The following is a 24,653-nucleotide window of genomic DNA, read 5'->3' on the forward strand; positions in this document are numbered from 1 at the left end:
AACCTCCTAAGAAAGAGACTCCACTACACTCTGAGGAAGAGTGTTCCACTGTCGAATAGCCCTTACTGTCAGGAAGAGCCCTTACTGTCAGGAAGTTCCTCCTAATGTTTAGCTGGAATCTCTTTTCCTGTATCTTGCATCTATTGTCCCTGGTCCTATTCTGTGCAACAGCAGAAAACAAACTTGCTTCATCCTAATCCCCTTAATTTCAGTACAATTGACAAATGAAATAATAATTTGGATGTAGATTCAGTCAAAAGTTTGTGGCTAGTAAAGTACAATTTTAAGCATTTGTTTTGCTCAGATAAGTATATTGCATACCAACAAGGCATTTTGATGAAGATAGGTTCACCAGGGAAATACAGTTGAGTACATAATAAAACTCAGTATATGTAATATAGCTATAAATAAACCAGATGGAATGAATTTATATTTATATTAGTGTTTTTAGCTTTTATTGTATAATGTTATACATGTTTCTTGAATGTCCTACATTTTGTGCTGCCTTGTCCTCCTTTGCAGATATGACATCTGGTCACGTTGGACAGTCCCCATTTGCTCATCATCAGACTTCCTGTGAGCTTGCTTGTCATTGGTAGCAGAGTGAACATATAGGCACAGCCTTGTCTATGCCACAGAGTTATCTCTCATTACTAGTCCAAAGGCCTTTATTAATACTAAGCTAAAGGGTGTGATATATATTCTGTGCTTTATTTTAAAATGTGACTTGAGTTAGCTACACACTAGTCCCAAATACTCTGGATTATTTTTCTTTCCAAATCTCTAGTTGTAGAAAAGGCATCCCTCCCCCCCCCCCCGCCAAATAATCTCATATATCCATTTTAAATGTTTGCAGATTTCCTGTTCCCATTAATTCTTCCCAGAGGAATAAAGACAGAGAGAGAATCAGATAAATCTGGTCCAAGTAGTTGGAAGGCGCTCTTCCTATGGTGAGTACAAACACACGTCCAGGTTATCTCAACCTTTCGATCAATACAGAGTGACCTGACATGGATAAATGCAATGGGAAGAATATAAAAATTATCTTGATACAATTGGAGAACTTGCCTGGAGCATAGAAATGAAACTGAATAATGTCACGTGAAGTATTATGTAAAAAGCAAGAGTGGAAAACAACTGGAAGAAGGGAAAGCTGTCCTATTATATTTCGTTAGTTTTTAGCTTTTGAAATATTTTGTACAGAGAAAGAGATAAAATTTAAGCCACAGCCAGAAAAACAAGAACAATTAAATCTAATGAACATGAATGTGGAAAGAATACCAGATAATTACCTTTGAGAACTGTGTGTAAGAGAGAACTGAACATATTCAACAGCCAGAATACAGTCCTCAAATGCAGTGATTATCACTTGCATAATTGACATGGACCCATAAACATTTGACTTTCTAGTCCTGACAATTTCTTGAATCTCTTCAGAAGAAGAAGGAAGCAAGGATGGCAGGAAGGAAGGAAGGAAGGAAGGAAAGGAGGAGGAGGAGGAGGAGGAGGAGGAGGAGGAGGAGGAGGAGGAGGATAGAAATACAGAAAGGAAAGAAAAGAAAAGAAAAGAAAAGAAAAGATAATCCCCTCCTGCACACACACAAAAAGTATTTTCTGGGCCCATACAGACAGTCGAAAATAAAGTTGCTTCGGGTCACTTTGGAGGTATGCTGTTTAAATGATATATGCATCTTAAGAGGCCAGAAGCTGCACCAAAGCTGTGCAGTCCTTAGGACTGGAGCTTGGCTTTGGCATGGTTTCCGGCCTCTTAGGATGCATGTATCATTTAAACAGGATACCTTCAAAGTGACCTGAAGCAGCTTTATTTTGGCCTGTCTGTTTGGGCTCTCTGTTTGGGCTCACTGAAATGATTCCCTAAGCAGCAATGCCATCCCTCCATTTTCTACACCTCACCTCATAAGGTGGGGCATCCAGAGGAGAGCAACAGCAGATGACTTTAGCATACAGGCAGGTTGAATAGAAAGAAACTAGGAAGTAAGCAACTATGGCTCAGCATTACACAACTTTACAGCCTTCTTCATTATCAGAATAATAAAACCTGATCTACCTTAAAGGATTGCTGTAAGAATGTGAACAGATACATGCTGAATGGCTTCCATGTTTGTTTGCATGTATAGACATAGAGATGTAAATGAAGTATTCAATATTGCACTCTTTCATCTGCATTCTGCAGGTTTATAGCTCAGCTACAGATGCATCAAATGACAGTGATCTCTTTCTCTTTTGGTCATGTAACTTGCCTCTATAATTTTGTATAATGTATATTGTAAGCTGTTCTCCACTACAGCAGGGATGGGAAATTTGTGACCTTCCAGATGTTAGCTTACAACCCCAACATTCCTGAGCACTGGCCAAATTGGATGGGGGTAGGAGTCCAATAATATCTAGAAGGCCACACATTCCCCACCCCTACTCTAGAGATTATCCCATAATCTAGTAAACTTCCCTGAACTACAGCATTTTAACAAACAAATTTCATCAAACTATAAATCATAGGATTCTTAAGGGTGGAACCTCAGCACTTCAAGTGAAATCACTGTGCTAAAACTGCATAGTGTAGATACACTTCAAGAGCTTAATGGGGACTGTACAGTTCTTGATATGAAGTAAAGTAGGACCTGTTGGCATATTAGAGTAGCTGTGTTTGTGTGTTGTGTGCCTACAAATCCTTTCTGACTTATAGCAACTCTAAGGCCAGTGGCATTCCCACACTGGGTAACACCAGGTGGTGGGGAGTTCTGGTCCCAGACTTCCAGCGGAGTTTGGGGGGGGCACATGGGAGCACCTGCCCATGTCGGAAAGAGGTCTGTATGGATCGGAGAGGCACCTGAATAGGCCCCAGGAGTTCCCACACAGTCCTGAATGGCACCCGTGTGGCCCCAAGGAGCGCCTGCACAGGCCCAGGAGCTGCCCCAGGAGCTCTCATACAGGCTTGAGGAGCACCCACGCAGGCCCCAGAGGCACCCATGTGGTTCTGCGTGCAGGCATCAAGAATGCCCATGCAGGTGCCAGGAGCTCTTGCACAGGCCCCAGGACCTCCTGCATGTCCTGGAATGTCATCTGCACAGCCGCAGAAGCTCTTGTCCAAGAGCTCTCACTCAGGGCCCAGGAAATCCTGTGTGGCCCAGAATGGTGACCGCATGGCCCCAAGGGGCTCTCGCATGGCCCCAAGAGCTCCCACACACGCCTGAGGGGCACCCAAGCAGGCTCCAGAAGTGCCTGTGTGGCCACAGAAGCTCTCACACATGCCCCAAGAGCGCCTATGTAAGCCCCAGGAGCTCCTGTGCAGGTCAAAATAGCTCCCATGGAGGTCAGGGAGCCAACCAAGTGTCACCCCCCCCCCCCTTCTGGCATGTCACCACTCTTCTGGGGTGTCACCTGGAGCGGCCCACTCTCCACCAGTGATGCTACTGCCTAAGACTACCCTATCACAGGGTTTTCCTAGCAAGATTGTTCAGAGAAGTTTTGTCACTGTTTTCCTCTGAGGCTAATAGAAGAGGTTGAATCCAAACTGAGTCATATGAAGAGTAGGAAGTTGTAGCATAAGCTTTTGTAGACTTGGTCTATCTCCTCACATACTCGGAGTGAACTGGTAACCAGGAAGGACCTTTATTATCAGACTCTAAGAATTGTCATATAAATGCAAAACTTGTGGGTGATGAGATGACAAGTTCAGTTTTAATGATGATTATTGTGGCACCAAAGCTGGAGGAAAGATGTTGCTTAACACCAGTATGGATGACCAGTATGGTGGAGGGACTTTTCGAATATAGTGTGTGCAGACAGGGAACCAGAAAGGAGATGTAACACCATGAGACTTTGGTGTTAACCAATGTTATAACATGTAGTGTGCAAGGAAGCCATTATCTCTATTTACCCACTGTTGATGGACTGGAGTTTGTAGATATGCCACAACTTCTTTTGCTCAGTCCCAAAAGTGCTATAAGATCTCTTTGTATACTATTTCAGACTAACAAATATATAGAGCAGGGTACAACTATCTTAAGTCCCACTCATTTCAGTGGATCTATTCCAAATATGATTTAATCTGGATCTAACCCAACAAAAGCTTGGATGAATAGATAAACCGATAGAGAGATAGATGAATCATACTGTCATATTATAGTGATGTTAAAAAAAAAATCAGCAACATTCTTTCTGCTGAAACTATACCAGACCCATGCAAAGATAAATTATATTTATGTCACCTCTGTCTGTTTTCTGTTCCTCTGGACAAAGCAGAAGTCCACATGTTCTAGCTGTTTGGCTCGTACTGTAATCTGCTGTTGTATGGTTCTTTAACACCCTAAGAATTCACTGACCAGACACTGAGTTAGCATATTGGTTTCCATTCAAGACATCAGCTGTAACAGATGTTTTAAAAATGTATGTTATGCTATTTTGAGAGATTTACTCTTTCCTTCCACAGTATCTTGGGAGCCATCAAATGCAGAATCTACATATGTATTTATATGGCTGGTGCTTGGGTTTTTTTTTTGTTTGTTTGTTTATTCATTTGTTTGTTGTTTGAGAAGAACAAGAAATTGCACTAAATGAATAACAGATTTCTGATAAACAGACAGAAAGACAGACAGACTGATAGATAGCCATATCCACAGCAAGGAAGTATTTTCTAAATAACAGTCACAGAATACAAGATTAGCACATGTCAAAGTAAACCCCTTTTAAGACTGATGAAGAAGAGTAATAAAGAGATAAGTATATGCTTAAATCTATTCAAGATTGGCACAAGATATTCGACCCTTGAGAAGGAGGAAGACAATACTGTCTTCCCCTAGTTCAGTTGCTCTTTTCTTTTCTTTTCTTCCCCTTTTTCTTTTCCTTCCTTCCTTTCTTTCTTTCTTTCTTTCTTTCTTTCTTTCTTTCTTTCTATCTTAGAAACAACACAGATACTTTCTATCATAAATGGCAGGCTGGGAGGGGTTCTTTCTTCAAAACAAGGTATTATGGTTTAGGCAGCCACAAGAACCTACCTATGTTGGCACAGTTGGCCTCCATGGCCATCTCTACCGGAATGTCTCATGCCAAGGAAAAGAATGAGGATCATTTTGCCCTGCTGATGTTGTTGGATTGTAACTCCCAGCATGTGTAGCCAGCATTCCAGTGGTGAGGTATACTGGAGTTGTGATCCAGCATTTGGATTCTGACCTTTGCCTTGGAGTAAGATGTTGTACATTTTATGGGGGCTCCCTGGAGAATTCATCCAATGTCTCACCCTGAGGTGTCTTTCTGAGGGACCAAGATGCAACACTGGCCCCTTCAGGCACTCTCAGAGCAATTCATCAGCTCTTTTCCTGCTGCAGCACACACAGCACAATGAACAATGCAAGTGCCAAGAAAGCAGCCCCATTTTTTTTAATGGTGAATATGGATGGAGGTGTATGTGATCTGCTGTAACTCTCAGTCTGTCAACTGGTACAGTTGTTTGAATGGATGAAAGAATGAACAGTGGAGAAAACAGATAAGAAAAAATCAACTCATTTGAGATGTGGAGCTAGAGAAAAGTGCTGAGGATACCATGGACAGCAAAAAGACAAACAAATGAGTCCTAAAATATATCAAGCCTGAAATCTCCCTGGAATCCAAGATGACTAAACTGAGGCTGTGATGCTTTGACCATATCATGAGAAGACATGACTCAGTGGAAAAGGCAATAATGCTAGAAAACATTGAGGGCAGGAGAAAGAGAGGAAGACTGAATGCTAGATGGATAGACTCTATTAAGGAAGTCATGGATATGAATTTGCAGGACCTGGACAGAGCCGTGGAGGATAGGGAGTCTTGGAGATGTCTCATCCACAGGGTCACCATGAGCCGAGATTGACTTGAAGGCAATTAACAACAAGAACAACAACAACAATCTGGACTCTGGGAAACCAGGGTTTAGATCTCTGTCCATTTGTCTTCTCTCAACTTTAGACAAAGGCAATGGCAAATCTCCTCTGAATAAGTCCTGCCATGAAAATCTTAGGATAGGGCCTCCATAGCTTGGAGTTCATTTGAAGGCAAGTTAACAACAATCTTGAGAAAGATATATTTGCATCTTCCACAGAGGAAATATGGGAAATTGTACAAAATAACTGTCATTGCTCATTATGATCCCATTTAATCATTTGGAAATGCACTCGTCCCTCCACATTCTCTGGGGTGAGGAGCACTGGATCCCACGAATGTGAAAAAACTGCAAGTAGCAGAAACACTATGTTTTTACCTGAGAGAACACCTCTTTAGGAATCTCTAGGTCCTCCAGTGCAACTCTGTGGTCAACATCTGCCAGACATTGACCATAGAATTGTGCTGGAGAAGCTGCAAATGCCTAGTGGAGTTTTCTCTCTAGGAATCTCTAGGTCCTTCAGCATGACTTTTAGTTAAAGTTGGTCATAGAGTTGTGCTGGAGTACCTAGATATTCCTAAGAGAGAACATATTAATAAAATCCATGTATAATCAAATTTGAAAAAGTCAAAGCTACAAATGTGGAAGGATGAAAGTACTTCAAAAGCTGATGTATCTTCAAGATATTAACAAACCTCTGTGTAACTGTTACTCATTGACATGCTGAGTAGTTCAAATTTTATTCTTATATCAATACTGTTTTGCTTAAAGATCTGAAGAAACTAGTGCTTTGCTTCAGGAGCTAAGCATTAGAGTCTAAGCCAGTTAGAAATATTCTTTTTTGATAAGTCATTTTAGACCAGATGAAAGAAAAAGAAAGGTAATTGAAGTAATCATTAGCTAAAACTTCAAGCATAATTTGGAAAAAGTAACATTTTGACTGTGCCTTGTTGACTGAGGGATTCTATGAGTTTTAGTCCAAGAAAGTAACTTTTTCAAGCTCTGCCTACTGGTCTAGGACAGATACGATGAATTACAAAGCTGCTCTCATGGTCAAAATAGATAATATACTAAGGGGGCAGTCACACTTACTTTTTTGCCCCAAGGAGGTCCCGATCTCCATGGTGATGCAATACTGAATCGGTGTTCCCACTACGTTTTCCATTCCCAAATCTCTCTGTGGCATTTTAATCCTGTTGCCATTCACACTTGCTATTGGAGCAATTCAAAATGGAGGTGATTCCATTTCTAGGAACAATGCATCATGATTGGAGTTAATCTGGTAGCATACTCATACTACCAAAGATGTGGATCATTGCAGCTTTTTTAAAAAGGCATGGGGAAAAACCTGGTATCAGATATACCAGGTTAAGTGGGTTTTCCAGTAGCCCCCCCCCCCACCTGCAAACTGCACCAAGTACAGTTGGAGCGAGTATGAATGCTAGGAAAATAACCCAGTTATTTTCATAGTGTGAATGGGGCTTTAGCCTGGTTTTTGCAAAGCTGCTACTGAAATGAAAGAAAATCATCTGTTTGTCACATGATTTGTTTTACTTATGTATTTTGCATTTGCAGATTTTGGAATAATTGGTCACTGGAAGGCAAACATAGGCTTTAATTAGCAAATCTGATTTCTGAGGCATATGTTTTTGAGAAAATCCTATTGTGGGAGAGAAGACTAATTCTTAAGGAATATTGTTCTTAACTGTCCTCAAGTTGATCCTGACTCATAGCAACACTGTGAGTGAAACATCTCCAAGCCTCCCTATCCTACACTGCTCTGCTTAGGACTTATAGATCCAGGCCCATGGCCTCCTAGATTGAATCTATCCATCTGGCATGTGGTTTTCCTCCCTTTCTGCTGCTTTCTACCTTTCATAGCGTTGTTGTCTTTTCTAATGAGTCATGCCTTCTCATGATGTGGTCAACGTATGACAGCCTCAATTTGACTACCTTGGCTTCTAGAGATAGATTTCAGGCCTGATCTGTTCAAGAACCCATTTGCTTGTTTTTTGGCTGTCCACAATATTCCCAACATGTTTTGTCCAGCACCACATCTCAAATTCATTTATTTTCTTTCTCTCCACCTTATTATTATTATTAACCTTTATTTATAAAGCGCTGTAAATTTACACAGCGCTGTACACCTTCTTCACCTTCCAGCTCTCACATCCATTCATGGTGATGGGGAATGAAATGGATTGGATGATTCTAACTTTAGTGCTCAGTTGTATATCTTTACTCTTTGGGATCTTGTCTAGTTCTTTCTTCACTGCATTTCCCATTTCTAGTCTTCTTATTCCTTGACTGCAATCTCCATTCTGATTTATGTTTGATCCAAGGTATGGATCATTTTTCATTTTTTTCATTCTCTAGATTTATGTAGATCTTCTATAATCATTATTTTGTTTACTTTATGTTCAGCAGTAAGCCTGCTTTTGCACTTTCTTCTTTGACCTTCCTAAGTAATTGTTCCAAGTCTATTATGTTTTCCACTAGTAGAATGGTATCATCCACATATTATAGATTGTTGATGTTCCTTCTTTCTGTTTTCACTCCTCCTACTTCTAAATCTAAGTCTTCTCTTTATATTATATTTTCTGTGTACAATTTGAACAAGTGGGGTGATAAGATACAGCCTTGGCCTATCCCCTTGCTAACTGAGAACCATTCGGTTTCTCTATACAGTATTCTGTTCTAACAGTAACCTCTTGTCCTAAGTACAGATTTCTTAGGAGGATTATTCAGTGTTAAGGAGCATGTCTCCCTAATGTCAAGCACATTAATTGGCTGGGGTACAAGGAGTACTCAGAGACTTAACGGACTGGTATGGCTGGTATGGAACAGAGCAATTGGTGAAGTATGGAACAATCAGGCCCCATGTCCCCTTGGCCTCAATGTACATACATCTTGTCATGATTGAAGTTTTATACTGTTTTAGTTAGAAGATTTTAATTGTTTTTTAAAATTGTATTGTAAAGATTTAAATTTTTTTTTTATCAGTGAGCCTCCTTTCGTTGCTTTCTGGGAGAAATTTGGCCTACCTATGAAATAAATGAATAGATAAATTAATAAGTGAATGGTGTTATATTGAACAGTGATTGATTTATGATAACATTATGATTTATTTACAATTGCATTATGATGGATTTATAATTGATTTATGATTGATTTATGACCCCTCTATTATGCATTAAAGTTGTCGCCAACTTCTTTACCCACTTAACAGTGTCCGCCCCCATTATCCTGGTACAATAGATTTTTAGTTTGATCTGATAAGCTATGGATGAGGAGAAGGGGACATGTTGTGAGGACAAAGCTGACAGTCAAGAAAACAAAACAGCAAGAAAGCAACATGCTCTTGGCTAAAGTGAGTGGCCTTTGCTTGTCTTTGTTTATAGTTCATTCTTTATAGACTAAACTTTGGTAAATTGCAATCTTGTTGATGGCCTTTTCCTCTCCATATACACATACACAGTTTACACTGCATTATCTATAAACACAATGAGGGAGGTAAGGAAATACAACCCTACAATCATATGTTAGTGCAACTGACTCCCAGATGTTTTAAAGAACTTTATGTGGGCTTGACAAGTTAAGCAAAAATTAAGTGATTTATTTATTTATTTGTGTATATAAAAAAGTAGGTCAGGTCACTCCAGTAGAGCTGAAAAACCTACAAGGATTTTATTTTTTAACAAATATAGAAGCTCATATAGATGCCTGTTATGATTTTAAAAAATAATTTTGTAAATCTCTCTTTGCATATGTAATCGATAAGTGTTCCTCTAGTCCAAAGTGGAGTTGTTTGGGTTTTACCTTTGTTTTCAATATTTACAAGGCGACTCCAGCATTTCCCCTGAAGTAGAAATGCTTCAGTAATAATAATAATAATAATAATAAATTTTATTTATACCCCGCCCTTCCAAGAAATGATCAGGGCGGCTTAGTACGTGGGGGAGAGGGGGGAAATCACCATAGTTTTAACCTATGCTCTATACAACCATGCTTAAGCAAAGCACAGATTGACCAGCAGAATCTTTTTAGTCACTGTGATCCAGCTACTGCTCATTATGTACACATTCAATAGCCTTTAGTACATGAGAAGCTCCACACTGTAAGCATTTTATAGGATTAATTTCTTAATGGAACTACAATTAATTCAGAATAACAATCTATCCAGGGGCCTAGGCTTTATCGTGACTGCCATCCTAGTCAGCACAGTGGAGACACTGCCTATCATTTCAGTGAGGCAGTGTGATGATTAGAGTTAGAGCTCCAATTAGAGGCAAAGAGGAATGGAAAAGATTTTTGAGTGCATAAATGATTATCCAATTAAAATTTAATGCTCAGGTTCCACCATGTCTTTTTAAAAACAAATCGAAAGCTGTTTAGTTCATCTTTCTAGGAGTTATGCTTCACATAGATCATTAGCTATGTTTCAAAAACAAATCAGATAGAAGCTTTACTCCCTCTTTATTTCCTTGCCTGAACACATCATTGCTGTTGCAAACAATTTGATGGATGTCAATTGAGGTGCCAGATAAGTATCAGGTATGCAAAGGAGTTTGAGGGGCTGAGGGGGAATAAATGCAAATTACCTCAGAAGGAAGCCAATACACTTCCTTGTTTTAGGAAGACTTCCTTCTCTTTCCCATCTGTTAAATCAGACATATTTGATGCATTGGAAAATAAATTGTGTAGTACCAAATAGGTTTTTGTGTAGTTGGCAATATGGATTTTAATAAGGAACAAGGTGACTTCTTGAAGCAAACAGACAAGAAAAAGATAAAGTAATGGAAAATTAACTGGACTACTCTTACCTTTCAGTCTTTACTGAACATATTTCATATATTAATAGCATATTAATATGAGCAAGTCACTGACTACACCAGATTACTCTGTGATCAAGGAGGATGTATGCATGAAGATATGAGTAAGGCTGCATCTGCACTACAGAAGTAATGCAGTTTGACACTGCTTTAACTGCTATGGATCAATGCTATGGAATTCTGGAACTTGTAATCTGTTGTGGGACCAAAGCTCTCTGAAAGAGAAGGATAAATACATTACAGATCCTAGAATTTCATAGCCTTGGACAATGTTAGTTAAAGCAGTGCCAAACTGCATTATTTCTGCAGTGCAGATGCAGCCTCTGTTATTTCATAAGAAGCCAGGAGACTAATACCAAGGACGTACTTCTCTCCTGCTTGCCCAGGACCATGTTTGATTCTGTGTCTTCTACAGTACATAGAATCATCATACAAAATGGCAAATGAGCATAACAGAACAGTGCATAAGCATCACTTAAGCATCAGATTAATCTATTATTAAACTGAAGTAGAATGAGTCATTGTTTTGCACAGAGATCTGATAATAAAAAACTGTGCAGGGTAAAAATAAATGTGTATGGGGGTGGGAGAAATCAATTTGGGGGAAAGTTTGAGAAATATTCTGTTCTCCAACCCCTGATGTTTACTTCACCATAGGAACACAATCTTAACAGAGGGAAATATGATCTCAAAGCAAGAGATGCAATGCAGAGCCTTCAGCAAAACAAATGAATGGATAGCTCCTTCACAGGGAAAGTATGCACTCCAGACTATCCAACTCACTTACGTACATTGAAACTCACTTACGAAGCTGAACATATTTCAGTAGGCATGTATGGCAATTTACCTTACGTCCCATAGGGATGGAAGGAATATTTGAAAATACTTGAGAAATGATTGACAATGGCTGTTTCCTGCACAGAAAATCCTTTTTACCCAAAACAACCATGTGTGAATTTTGCAGAGAAAAAGTCCCAAAACTGTGACTAAACTTTAAAAATGGCTTTCTCTTTACTCACTGTTTTCTTCAAGAAGAAAATTAGTGAAGAGTACATCCCTTATGCCTCATAAATCTCCTATTTGCCCTGACTCTTTATGATTGCAAAGATGGGGGTTAAACTCTCAATACATGGCTAGTAGGCTGAGTTTGATAAATTGGCCCAAACATTATACCTATTTAGTTTCAACTGATTTTCTTCTGAATAGGGATTTAATTGTTATCTTTGCATGTATCTTAGTATTCTTCCCTCTGTACAATAGAAAATGGGGAGATAGTCTCTATGGGAGAAAACAAATATTTGCATGTAGTTTTTGCCACCAGCATGGCTTAGTGTTGGACTAGAACTCTGGAAACCAGGGTTTGAGTCTCAACTCAGCCATGAAATCCACTGGGTGACACTGGGCAAGTCACATGCTATCAGCCTCATGGAAAGGCAATGGCAAACCCCTTTCTGAACAATTTATGCCAAGAAAACCCAATGGTGGATTTGCCTTAGGGTCACCATAAGTCAGAAATGACTTGAAGGCACACAGCCACCACCACCCCAACATACAGAACACTCTGAAGTGTTTTGGAAAATTGTTCTACACAAAAATACAGATTTTGTTGTTAAAAAAAAACACAAAACAATGGCTTTCTCCTGCAAAATACACTTTCTTGCACAAAAACTGTTCTGTCTGCACAAAACCCACCACTTTTGCACAAACCAAAAATTGTATTTCTGTGCTGGGTAATTTCCCCCAAACACTTCAGGATGTGCAGACAGTGAGCAAAAACTGCAGAAAATTCTCATTTCTGTGCTGGAAAACTTCTTTTTCAGCTGGGAAACAAAGAATGGCAAATATTCTTTCTGTCCCTATTTCCAGGTGCTCTGCTGAAGCAAACCAGTAATTTCCATGGTTTGAGTTTTACATATAAATTACACCTTTTAATTTATTTCCAAGACATACTAAGGTTATCATAGAAATTAATTTTCCCCTGAACTTTATCTAGAATTCATGGAGTGCCAAGTTCTTAGGGTACTAAGGTACTAAAACCAGTCTTAGGGTACTAGGTGGGGGCACATCCTCTGGTCCAGTGTATGTAACATATAACAATATTTCCTTTACTAACAGGTGGTAGGTACTTAAGACACTCCTCCACCTGGACTGACTCTTGGGAGGCTTGAGTTGCACTATGCTGAAAACAGGTGAGACATATTTGATATTGTGTAGATTTGGATGGTCAAACAAGGAAGTTCACCCTACTGGGTGGGCCAGAAAACTCATCTACTCAACTCCAATCTTCAGTCTTTTCCCCATTTCTAGCTCTCGCCCTCACTCCACAATTAGTTGGTTGCTAAGGATCCAAGTAGGACTTCTTGGCTTGCCTACAGATTGATAAACTCTTTCAACAGCATAGGATCAAGTATGAAGTTGTGGTTAGTATGGGTGTGTGATTTGGTCACATGTGGCAGAGATATGCAGGAAATATTTTTATTTGCTTTTATTTTACTCATTTATATTCTGCCTTTCCCAAGAATTGGACTCAAGACTACATACAACCTGTTAAAGACAACACAGATTAAAAACTGTACAAAGAAATCAGTAAAAATTACAAATACGGAAGTTCCTTAACAAACAATAATTATCAAGAAATAATCAGGCTAAAGTTATATGAGCTCCCTGAAGTACCTTTATAGTAACTAGAGATGTTTTTATCTTGGCACATTGGCATATTGGCACAAAGCACTTCACCTTTGGGGTTAACTTGGAAAGGAGACCCAATTTTGCACAACTACCATGGTTACATCTAGTTCAGCTCTGTTTCTTTTCTCATAGTCCCATCGTATTGCTCAACAATATTCTGGCCAAAATACACATCTTTGGGGAGAAAAACCAGCAGAAATCAACTATAGTGAAATATGCCCTTGGCATCCTCTGGGATCTAGTTCTAGGATTCACGTGGATACTAAAATCCATGGATGCCCAAGTTCTATTAAATACATTGGCATAGTGGAATGGTGACCCTTATATAAAATGACAAATCAAGATTTGCTTTTTGGAATTTATATTTCTAAACATATTTTCAAGCTGTGGATGGTTGAATCCATGGATAAAATATCTGTGGATAAGGAGGGGCAACTATACTCTGGCTCAGTTATGTGCAAATTCAAAAGTTGTACAAATATTGATTCAGCAGAACATGCCTCAGATATTTGTTTTTTGTTTTTTTTTATTTATATTCCGCTATTCCAAAGATCATAGCGGTGAACAGCAAGTAAGCTAATTAGCAAGTAAGCTAATTTGCCCCCAACAGTCTGGGTACTCATTTTAGCGACCTCGGAAGGATGCAAGCCTGAGTCAAGCTTGGGCCCTTTTGCTGGTCTTGAACTCGCAACCTTGTGGTTTTGAGTGAATGGCTGCAGTACAGGCATTTAACCACTGCGCCACCAGGGCTCCAATATGTCACGTATTCCTTAGTCTAACCAACTGACATAACAAACATATCAAAATGTTGAACAATTTTGAAGGGGAATAATCTTTGATTCACATGTTAGTACATGTATTACATATTCACTCACCTATAAATTCTCTAGAGGTTGTTTTGAAATGTGAGGCAGAAGATGTAGTTGATCACATTCTACCAGATTAAAGTGCACTTGCTATTTCAGGATCCTACCCATATTTTAGGGATTCTCTATAAATTACTCTCCCCATGTCACCTCCTATAGATGACATGCACTAAAAAAAATTCCCTTCAGAAAAAAATGAGGGATGATTGTACAATGCTTGCCCTAACTCTTTTTCTATCTATTTACTATCTATCTATACAGTATATGTCACACAGTAAAAAAAACCTGTTGGTAGGATAGCGTGACTGGGTGTCACCCTTCTTCTGGGGTGTCACCTAGTGAGGGCCACACCTCTCTAGTGACACCACTGCACTTATTCATACTTTGAATTTACAAAAGATGATTACTATTTTAGAGGTATTCTTCAGATAAAGCACACACTTGCAACAAAAATTAGCATTGGATATAATAAATATACAGTGGGATCTTAGTATCCGCATACTTACCATCTGCAGATTTGAATATCTGCAGACAGCAAGCCTGCGTTGTCCCCAACTGTGGCATTTGCTTCCAGCCATGCCAACAATGGGGACAACTGCACTGAAGTCCTCCCTCCCTCCCTCCCTCCCTCCCTCCCTTCCCCTCTGAAGCTGGGCTTCAGGGTTGGAGACTGGAGCCCCATCAGCCAGAGGGAGCCGGAGCCAGGCCTAACCGAGGCCAAACCCAAGCCCTAGCCTCAGCTCCAGTTCTAGCTCCCTCCAGCCAACTGGGCTCCAGTCTCCACCTCCGTACCACCCCCAAAGCCAAGCCCCAGGCAAAAGCCTCAGAGGGGGGGAGAGACAGAGGGAGGGAGGATGGGCTTGAGTGCATTTGTCTCTAATGGTGGCATGGCCACGTGACTGCTGCATCAGGGACAATGGGACTTGATCATCTGAGGATTTTGATATCCATGGGGGGTGGGGGGGCAGAAAAAGATCTCCCATGGATACCGAGGTCTGACTGTATTTTTTTGATTTCTTAATTCATTACATTTTAAAGCACATCTTTCCTCCAGTGAGATCAAGGTGCCTTACATGGCTGTCCTCCTCTACATTCTCACATAAAATAAAGAGTAATTCTCCCAAGGTCACTCTGGGAGCTTCATGGCTTAGGTGGTACTTAATTTGGTTATTCCAAATCATGCACTTTGATCATGACACCACACTAGAATGTAAACAGGTGTAAGGTGCAGCTAAACTCACCACAGTGTCAGTTTGGTTGCCCTTTTCTTGTGTAGAGAATCTGGCAACCTGGATTCACTGCCATGTAATGTGTGATGTCACCCTCAATTAAAGTACCTTTTCCCCCTGGCATGCATGCTAGTATTGCAGACTTTGTGATCAGAAGAACTAAAGGTGAAGGCGAAGTGTCTACTCCATAGAGCATAGGAATCCCAGGGTAACCTTTCCCTCAATGATGTAATAATAAAGGAATGAGAATATCAATAGTCTTCTTGGAAAACAAGCATGCATAGACTTTCCAAGATTGCATAAGCTATTTTTCAAAAGTGATGTATTTACATTTTTAGAAAACTATGGGTGCCCTGAAAGAAAGGGTTTGCTCAAACAATGCCAAATATGTACTACAGCAAAAAACAAATATTTGCCCAAGGTGTTGAGCTAGCAATAAGGCAGGCTCAGGTAGGATCCATTCATAGGCATTTTCACTTGTTAAGAGTTACAGCATTAGCGCTGGAGTTCAAAGTCATTGCATTCCTATTCTTTCTGTAGCAAACTTCATGGCATTATTTTGGTGAGGAGGGGAAATTTAAAAAGGCTAGAATTCATAAAGCCCTCTTATAGATATCCCAAGTATCCCAGGCCCTCATGGGAATAATTTCACCCAAATCCAGCCGTTCACATTTTCCTCGTAGCAGGGAATGACAATCCCTCACTTATATGGGAAACAATCCACTGGTATGATAGCAAAATCTGATTCTCTCCTGGATTGAGACCAGTCATTGAGAAGAAAGCCAGGCCTTGGCAACATAATCCCTCCCAGGGTTCTGTTTTGTTAGTCAAGCCAGAGTGTGCTGGAAGGTTGGGAAATGGTTGCATAGAAGCATGTTATATATACACGTTCACTAACAAAATGTCCATCATAATGACAGGTGAGGTATGAATGCAAGGCCAATATTGCAGTAATTCTTGGTGTCTGGTGTGTGTACATGCACGTGCATGTATACAGGTACACAAAGAACCCTTATAAGCACACTGCAGTGTGTCGCATATTCACTTGAGATTCCTGTTGGCAATGCCAAACATCATTCTTCTGAGTCCACTATAAATGAGTAACATACGTAAGCTCCCTTACACCCCCAGCTTTGCCTCTTTAGAAAAACTTGAGGACTTATTGCTGTTTAGCTTTTCTAGGTTCCTAAGTTGCTTAAGTTTCTAGCTATCTAATTTGCATTTATATCTAAACATAATGGTATAGTATGCATATATATTAATGCACAGAAATCCACTGAAATGTAATTTCAACACTGCTCACTGTTCTTTCTCCAGGTGCCAAGAACACTGCCAGGGTCATTCAATCTTTCAGCCTGCTCAGTGTAACAAAGTAGAGCTTTGTAAATATAGTTCATGCTATCTGGTCTCCACTTGCTGGTGGTTTTCTGCTACAAATGACTTACCAGACTCCTGGCTATTGGATAGAGGTAGCATGCATCTCTCATATAAGTGCAACTCATTTCCCAGAGCATATGCCAGTTTAAAAGAAGGGTCCCAGAGTATTGTAGTGTAATAGTTTACTGTGAATTTACTGTAATTTACTGTGATAATTACTTCTTCTTGGATGGAGGAATGGAGAATGGGTTCATCTTCCCCAGCCCATAAGCTTCTTCCTCAAAAGCAGAGGCTTTAAGCTTGCATGGGCTCTTAGTCCCAATATACTTCCATTCTGTTCTTTGGCTAAAGGGTAATATATAGCTTAGGCTGGGATTCAGTGTGGCAAAGTAGAAGGTTGGTCTGAACCTTGGTGATTCCAAGTTCAAATTTCTACTGAGCTGTGAGCCCAATGGCCAGACTTTATCCCCTCCAACATACTTCAGTGTATGCATTATAATGAGTTCAGGCAAGTATGACTTACCATTGCTGGTACAAAGCTCTGCAAACAGCTAGGGGTTATTTTAAAAAAAAGGGGGGGGGGTGAATAAAAATATCAGATGAAAGATCTTTTTGCACAAATGTGCCAGCACATCTTCATAATGACCGCTATCCCCTCCATGACGGAGGAGTTGGAATGGGGATAGGCTGTTTGCTGCCCTCCCCTGAGGTGAGACTGGAGGGCTTAAATTATGCCATGGCATAATGACCACTACCCACTCAGGCTCCACTCCACTTTGGGAGTGGAGCCTGAGGCAGGTTGGTGTCAGCTGCCTCCAGGGCTTCAATGCTCTTGACTAAATCAGTCTGCCCACTCACTGATTAGTATGAAGGTTTCTTGGTCGTCTAGGGGCTTGGTAGGAATCCTCCCCTTTTCCACAGGTTTTTTGCCTAGCCCATACTATGTTCTGTTGGCATATGGGAAATTGGCTTGGGCGGAGTCTAAATAGGATACAATTTGGCATAAATATTTCAATTCTAATTCAACATGCATAAATAATGAATTATATTTCGGCAAGCACCTTGGACACCTTTCAGGTGGAAGGGATATTTCTGGAACCATCTCTTTAGGCCTTGTGACTGGAGGGATGGCAGAAAGAAATTGCCCTTAGATCTGACTTGAAAGATAACCCCCTCTCTAATCTTCGCAGATTGGGAGGAGGGCTTTCTGGTTAGACTTCCTGATGCAGGCTGGCCAACTAATAACTCAGTCTTTGGGTTTTTCGTTGAGGGCTCAGGTGTTATCGTCCAAATAAGCTGCAGAGGTGGTCTGGACAAAGACTCTGGCTGCAGCTTTTCTCACATTTTGTTGTTATTCTGAATTAATTGTAGTTCCATTAAGAAATTAATAAATAGGTCAATTAATAAATGGGCCTGTTTCATCCCAATCTTGCATCTAGTCTTATTATTTCTGGGGTTGGGCAGCAAAATAGTTACTATCTTTTAGCTATAGTTGAATATTATAGAAGTGAAAGTATCCCAATCAAGATGTAGACATCTTGCTGGCTAAAGTTCCATATTACCAACCATATGGGAAGTCATCTTCAGAATATATGGGTAGGGCCAAAACTGATATTCCAGATGAACTGAGACTGCTCTTTATAACAGCCATAATGACATTATCCCACATCAAGATTTGGGCACTGTATAGGAGCTACTGCAGGAGGGTAGCTGTTGGGAAAGGGCTTAACCAGAACAATTTGATGAACCATTGTGGGGAAAAGACACTGGAACATCAACCCTCATATCTTTTAAGAAGCTAAGGGGTGTTTCCCTATAGTTTGAATACTTATTGGCTGGCATACTACATTGCAGTTACAGATTCATTACCTAGAGTTATGAATCCATAATTGTTCCATGTTCAAACATGCAGAGTATTCATGATTGGGGCTCTACTGGCATGATCACAAATGCCCGTCCTCTGCCAGAAACAAAACAAAACAAAACAATTTAGCAGGCATCAGTCACATGGAGTGATTAAGGTTTTGTCTGTTATAGATTGGAAAGGTGCTGTTTCCAAACTTCTTGATGAATATTTCTTTTTCTTTTTTTTTAAAGTTAGAGTGGGCCTTTGGTATCCACATGGGGGTTCGTTCCAGATCCCCCTGTGGATACCAAGATCCACAGATGCTCAAGTTCCATAGTACTCAATGGTGGCATGGCCACATGGTTGCACCACCATTGGGGACAATGGCACTTTGCTCCTCCCCCCCCCCTCCAAAGCCAGCCTCGCCACTCTCACTGCAGCAGAAGGCTACCTTTTCTTCCTCCTGTTCCCTGCCTTCTCCTCCTCCCCCTTCCATTGCTGCTGCTCTTCCTCCTTTTCCTCCTCATTTTCCTTCCTTCCTCCTCCTTTCTCATCCTCCTCTTACCCTCTCCGTTGCCACCGTGGCTACTCATCTTCCTTTTCTGTCCTCCTCCTCCTCCACATCCCCCCATGGGTTTGCCATCAGTAGATGCTCAAATCCATGGATGGCAAGTCTGGGGATATGGAGGGTGGGCTGTACTTTGTATGCCATACTACTACAGCCTATTAAGATGTTTGGTATTTAGGATTGCAAAACAGATTAAGAGGCTAACAAGGTTTTATGGACTAGCAATACCTCCTTCTGTGTCATAATCATAACAACTCCTACACACATACCATTTCCTTCTTGGGATAGGAACTGTAATTGACTACCACTTCCACCTGTATGTTGGGAAAGCTAGGCATGTAGCTGTCATCCATTCAAACTGATGCATAGGTGTGCTGGTTGCATCACTGAAGGTTAAGGTCTGTCTCCTTGTTTCCACTGTGACCAGAGCAAAATGATTCAATAAGGTTTTGGCTGGAGAGATTTAGGAATTATTCTGAGAAAATATAATTTTTGTTTGATTGCTCTAATCCACGGGTGAGAATTATGTGGTGTTCCAGATGTTACTAGACTGCAACTCCAAGCACCTCTAGCCACTATGGCCAATGAAGCAGAATAATGGAAGTTGCAGTTCAGCAACATCTGGAACACCATGTGATTTCCACCCTTGCTCTAATCTTGTGTCCCACTTTTAAATGTCTATGGAGGCACAAGAAAGTTTAATCCAGGGACTTTTCAGGCCAGACCAATGACTCATTCTTTCTGCATTACAATTTTGCAATAAGAAAGAATTATGGTTTCTTGTCCACCAAGCTATTAATATAGGTGGTTGAAAGGAGAAAGTGTACAATTGGTTGCTTCAGCAACTATCAGGTGATCCCAGAAGCCAGTGTGGTTTCTCTTGGTCCTAAACATCTTCAGACTCTGGCCTATCTCCTCATTATGATCACCTCTCTTTTTGAGTGGTTCAGTCAATGCTCTTAATGATGAAATTAAGCTTTTGACCTTGACAGTGCTTCTAGCCTAGCAGTTCTGACTGGCGTATATGTTTTCTCCTTCAGTATCTCCAGAGATAATACAGTGGACCCTTGTTATACGCTGGGGTTTGGTTCCAAGATCTCCCGTGTATAACAAAATTCATGTATGCTCAAGTCCCATTACATATAATGACATAGCAAAATGGTGTCCCTTATAAAAAATGGAAAATCAAGGTAAATTTATACTTTTTTGGAACATTTTCAAACCGTGTATGCTTAAATCCGTGTATAAAAAATCCGTGTATAAGAAGGGCCGACTGTATAGTGGTTTATAGTTATATGAATTTGGTGCCCTAATGAGGACTCCGAAGCAGAAAGGGGAGAGAGGAGATTGTGTGCCGGAAAATAATTATGAAAAGTCCAATTTTTATTGCTTACATAATATGTGGTACAAAGCTGTAGGTTTTGGAAAAAAAAATCTTGCATCCACACTTTGTACTTTAGATTAGCAGGGCATTTCAAATATAACTTTTTAAAATGTAATACATACAACGTTTATTTTTATGCAAACACAGTGGCTTTTAAAAAGAAGCCTCATGATGACTGTAACTATACTTATGATTTGTTACTAGAATTAGGTCAAGTTAGTGCAACGCTAAGCATGCAGCAGTTTAAACCCCCAAAGAATGAAGCATAGTTACAGAAACCAAAAGAGAACAGCACAACACACTTGCAGAACAGCATTGTAATCTTGTACAAGATATGTATGAAGTAACTGTATTCATGTATAATGTATTAGTAGCAAAGCTACAAGACATATGAAGTTCTTTGAACATTTTGAGATGGAGACAATGGGATGCAAGTGGATCTGAAGGGTACAACAGATAGGAAGACAACAGAATTTCACTAATTTTTGGAAATATAGATCTTTTCCCCATATTTTTTTGTTTCCATTATAACATCTCACAACTATGTTCTAAAGAGATGTCCCCAAATGTGGCTCAGACACAGAGCCAACCTTTTTGCTTTCTAAACCCCAAGTAGAACATCTACATGGTGCTGAAGCTGCCAAACTGGCCCTGAGTCACTACAAAATGCCCTGAAGGAATACATTATCTATAACCAATTGTCACATATTTTGCTTGTTGAGTCAGCCAAAAGTAAATAGGCCTACTTTGTTAAAAAGGTAATAACAAAGTAAGCAACATACCTGTATATCCCTATTTTCAAGGCTTTTCATCAAGACTGATCTAGCACCATATGCTGCTATAAGAGAATGTAGTCTGAATAGCATGTTCATGGCTGCAGTGCTTTTAACAGCTTTGTGGATTTTCATTGCATGAGTGATATTTATGCCACCAAAAAGGAGTGAGAGAAGGATAGAATCATCTGATTATATTTCAGAGAAGTGTCTCATGAGTCTATTCTGGTGGTTAGACCTTTATTTTGATCTTGGCAGTCTAGTCTGCTCAGCATATGAAATCTTCTTAAGAATGCTTCTTCTGACTTCATCATAAATCCTTTGGTCCTTCCTTTTAAGTGGTGAGCAAGGGTTACACGAACTATGAAAGATGCATGAACTTTTGAAAGCCTTGCTCTTGATTGAAGTTGATACTTATTTATAGTGGTCGCTTGATCTTATGATTGGGCCCATATGAACCCACAACATAACAGAAAGAGAACTAAATAAGAAATCAGCAGAGATTTCTAAATAGGCATGCTGTTCACATTTAGCAACTCAAGAATGCACTAATGGAGAACTATGCAGCCTGTTCAGACACATCAGCTACTGAACTGCAGTATATGATTTCAATTTTATATAACTACAAAATCCACAAATGGCTGGTCTGAAATGGCTTTCTAAAGTTCTTGCCACAAATTACTCAGAAACAAACCAGGGATCCCATCAAATGTAAACTCAACAAACTGCTGTGAATCACAAATTTGTATGAGTCTGTTCATATAGTGTGGGTATTTCCAGGCAGATTTTTGTTTTTATGATACTAACTTATCTGCCCCCCCTCCCCCCTTCTTGGATCTTAATATGTGGTGTGTGAGGTACAGATGTAACTGTTTACTAGTTTCATTCTTGAAGGAGGAAATTTTAGCAAAAAAATTTTTGGGGGGGGGGGGTGAGGGAGACAAAACACAGTTCAGAACAAACTGTGTTTCTTTCCTGAAGGTTATCACTCAAGACAATTTAGTTAGAAAGTTCATTTGAGGAATAGAATGATTTGTGTGAAGAAAGGACAAGTGAAAATCTGAGATAAAAATGTTAAGTGGCATAAAAAATTACTGATGGAATGCGTAAACTTAGGTTTGGCTGGAGTGAATGTAGAACATTTGAGTGAGGTTTTAAAAGGTCTTTGGGAGACTGGGAGAGCAAAGGCTTCTCTTTACAAACTCCTTTTTGCAAACTTAGGGGTCAAGCAGACCAGTAGGTTGGAGCGGCCTCTGGCCACTCCAGCACTGATCACTCCCCATTCAGTAAATCACCACATTGATCAGACACCACAGTCCGGAGGCCGGCTACTGCTGTGATTATCTGTACTCCATGTCCCTGGATAGACCCAAAGATAGCACTTTTGACCCATCTGTTTCGGGTCTTTGTTACTCCTAAGTAACACTTGGGTTAGTACTTCCACTGTGAAATAATGCCCTTATAATAAATAGTTGCAATTAATATCTTAGACTGTCTCAAGTGATTGTGTTTTATCCCAGGTGGCTCAGTTTCATCACAAGCCTAAGCATAGACTACCAGACCTGGTGGCAGCTGGAAAAAATCCAATTAAGAAATACTAAATTATAATGATAGAGAGTTCTATAGACTTAGAGGAAAACATTGTTTAAAGAGTTTATACTATGGCTTGCTCTTCAATTTTTCCTCAGTGGCAAGACTTTTTGTTAGGTAGTGTGTGAAATGCCTCCAAGTCTTCTTCAGACATTATTTTTTTTCTCCATAATTTAATCAAGTTTTTTCTCCTTACAATCCTTTGTTTGTGTTTAGAGTACAGAAGGACCAAAATGTAACAGTAGAAAATAATTTTCTAAGACATTCTCTGAGAATGTTCATTTTCAAATCTCTCCAAATTGTTGTACAATTTCAGCTGGCAGAGTTCAAAAGATTAGTTATTTCTTTCAGTGGTATTCTATTTTAATTGCAGCCTTGGACTTTCCTTAATTTTAAGTTAAATCCTCCCATTGGTGTATCCAACCTTTATTTGGTTTTCAAGACCTTCACAGTTCTTGCCTTTCATGTTTTTACAAACTCTTATTGAAGAAGGGGAGGCCCTTCATTTTTAGTTCTCTTAACAACGATTTCCTGCTGTTTTACACTGCAGCTGCTATTTGCTGGTGGTCTCTGTTGTTCTTCCCCCTGTCTCTCTGCCCACATCTGAATACAAACCAGAAGAATGGGGAAAATGAGACATCTATGATTACTTACAAACTAATAGTTAGCTTGCTATTACAACACTGCAGGAGAACTAGGAACTCAGGTGAATTGGCTGCTAAAAGAACCCCAAGGAACATGTGCACGCAACAACAACATCCAACAAGAAGAGAAAAGTTTTCCTACGTGGTCCCCTAACTGGTGAGATATGTCAGGGCAGCAATTCCAAGAGCCTGAACTTCCCATTTTGGTGAAGAAAGCTGTAGGGACTTGTGGCGGTGTTTTAGAAAAGGTATTTGAGAACCAATATGGTGTAGTGTTTCCAGTGCTGAAATTGGAATTCAGAGGCTTAGGTTGACATCCCCACCAAGTCATAAAACTTAATGGGTGACCTTGGGACTGTCAATCTTTCTCAGTCTAATGACCTTCTAGGTAGGTCACTGTATGAGTAAAGTGGAAAGGAGGAGAATCATATAAGTTGTGTTGAATTCACTGGAGAAAGGTCTAGAAATATAACTAATAGATATGTGGAGGCAAACAGATTAAACTTCCTGATGCAGAAAATCTATTTCTCCACATTAGATCGTCTGCAGACCCACATCACTCAAAAGACTTCCAGTTCAACAAATCACTGTCTCTTTGTGACTCTCATGGGTCTCTAATGCCATTCTAGCAGTGGCATCATTTAGCTGGTCTCCCCCAGTTCTTTGTAACCTGTTGTTTAAATTGTTAAGATATTGAGAGGAGAGATTAAAAGAGGATTCAGGAATAATGAAGGGGAGGAGGAGGAAGAGATTGGTTTGGATGACACAGTAGTAGTGGTTTAAGTCAGAGTACAGGTAACATAGCTTAACCTGCAGAGAAGATAACAGCACATTAATATATAGGGAGATACCACACAAACCTCTGTTACCTGGCTCACATCTGATGCCTATGACTCTGTTTGGCCATCCATAGAGTACTCTCTATGAACAGCTTGGGCAAAGGAAAGGAAACTGTCATGTTTGCTGCATTGGCTATCCCAA

The 24,653-nt window shown here is 40.0% G+C and overlaps 1 long non-coding RNA gene across 10 annotated transcripts in view; it reads left to right on the forward strand.

The window, feature by feature from the left end:
• Nucleotides 1–24,653, forward strand: part of LOC149319159 (uncharacterized) — a 61,082-nt gene that overhangs the window by 13,732 nt on the left and 22,697 nt on the right. For 5 of the 10 annotated variants that reach the window (XR_016280142.1, XR_016280145.1, XR_016280144.1 and 2 more), the window contains exons 2-3: nucleotides 857–950; nucleotides 9,105–9,245. This is a non-coding gene — a long non-coding RNA (uncharacterized LOC149319159). Of the gene's footprint in view, nucleotides 1–856; nucleotides 951–9,104; nucleotides 9,246–12,822; nucleotides 12,897–24,653 lie in introns of all 10 variants that reach the window. The other 5 variants (XR_016280148.1, XR_016280147.1, XR_016280150.1 and 2 more) reach the window with 2 other exon arrangements.

This window comes from Sceloporus occidentalis, unplaced genomic scaffold (assembly GCF_023333645.1).
Source record: "Sceloporus occidentalis isolate IW3139 unplaced genomic scaffold, rSceOcc1.0.p SCAF_2, whole genome shotgun sequence".
Lineage (NCBI taxonomy): Eukaryota > Metazoa > Chordata > Lepidosauria > Squamata > Phrynosomatidae > Sceloporus > Sceloporus occidentalis.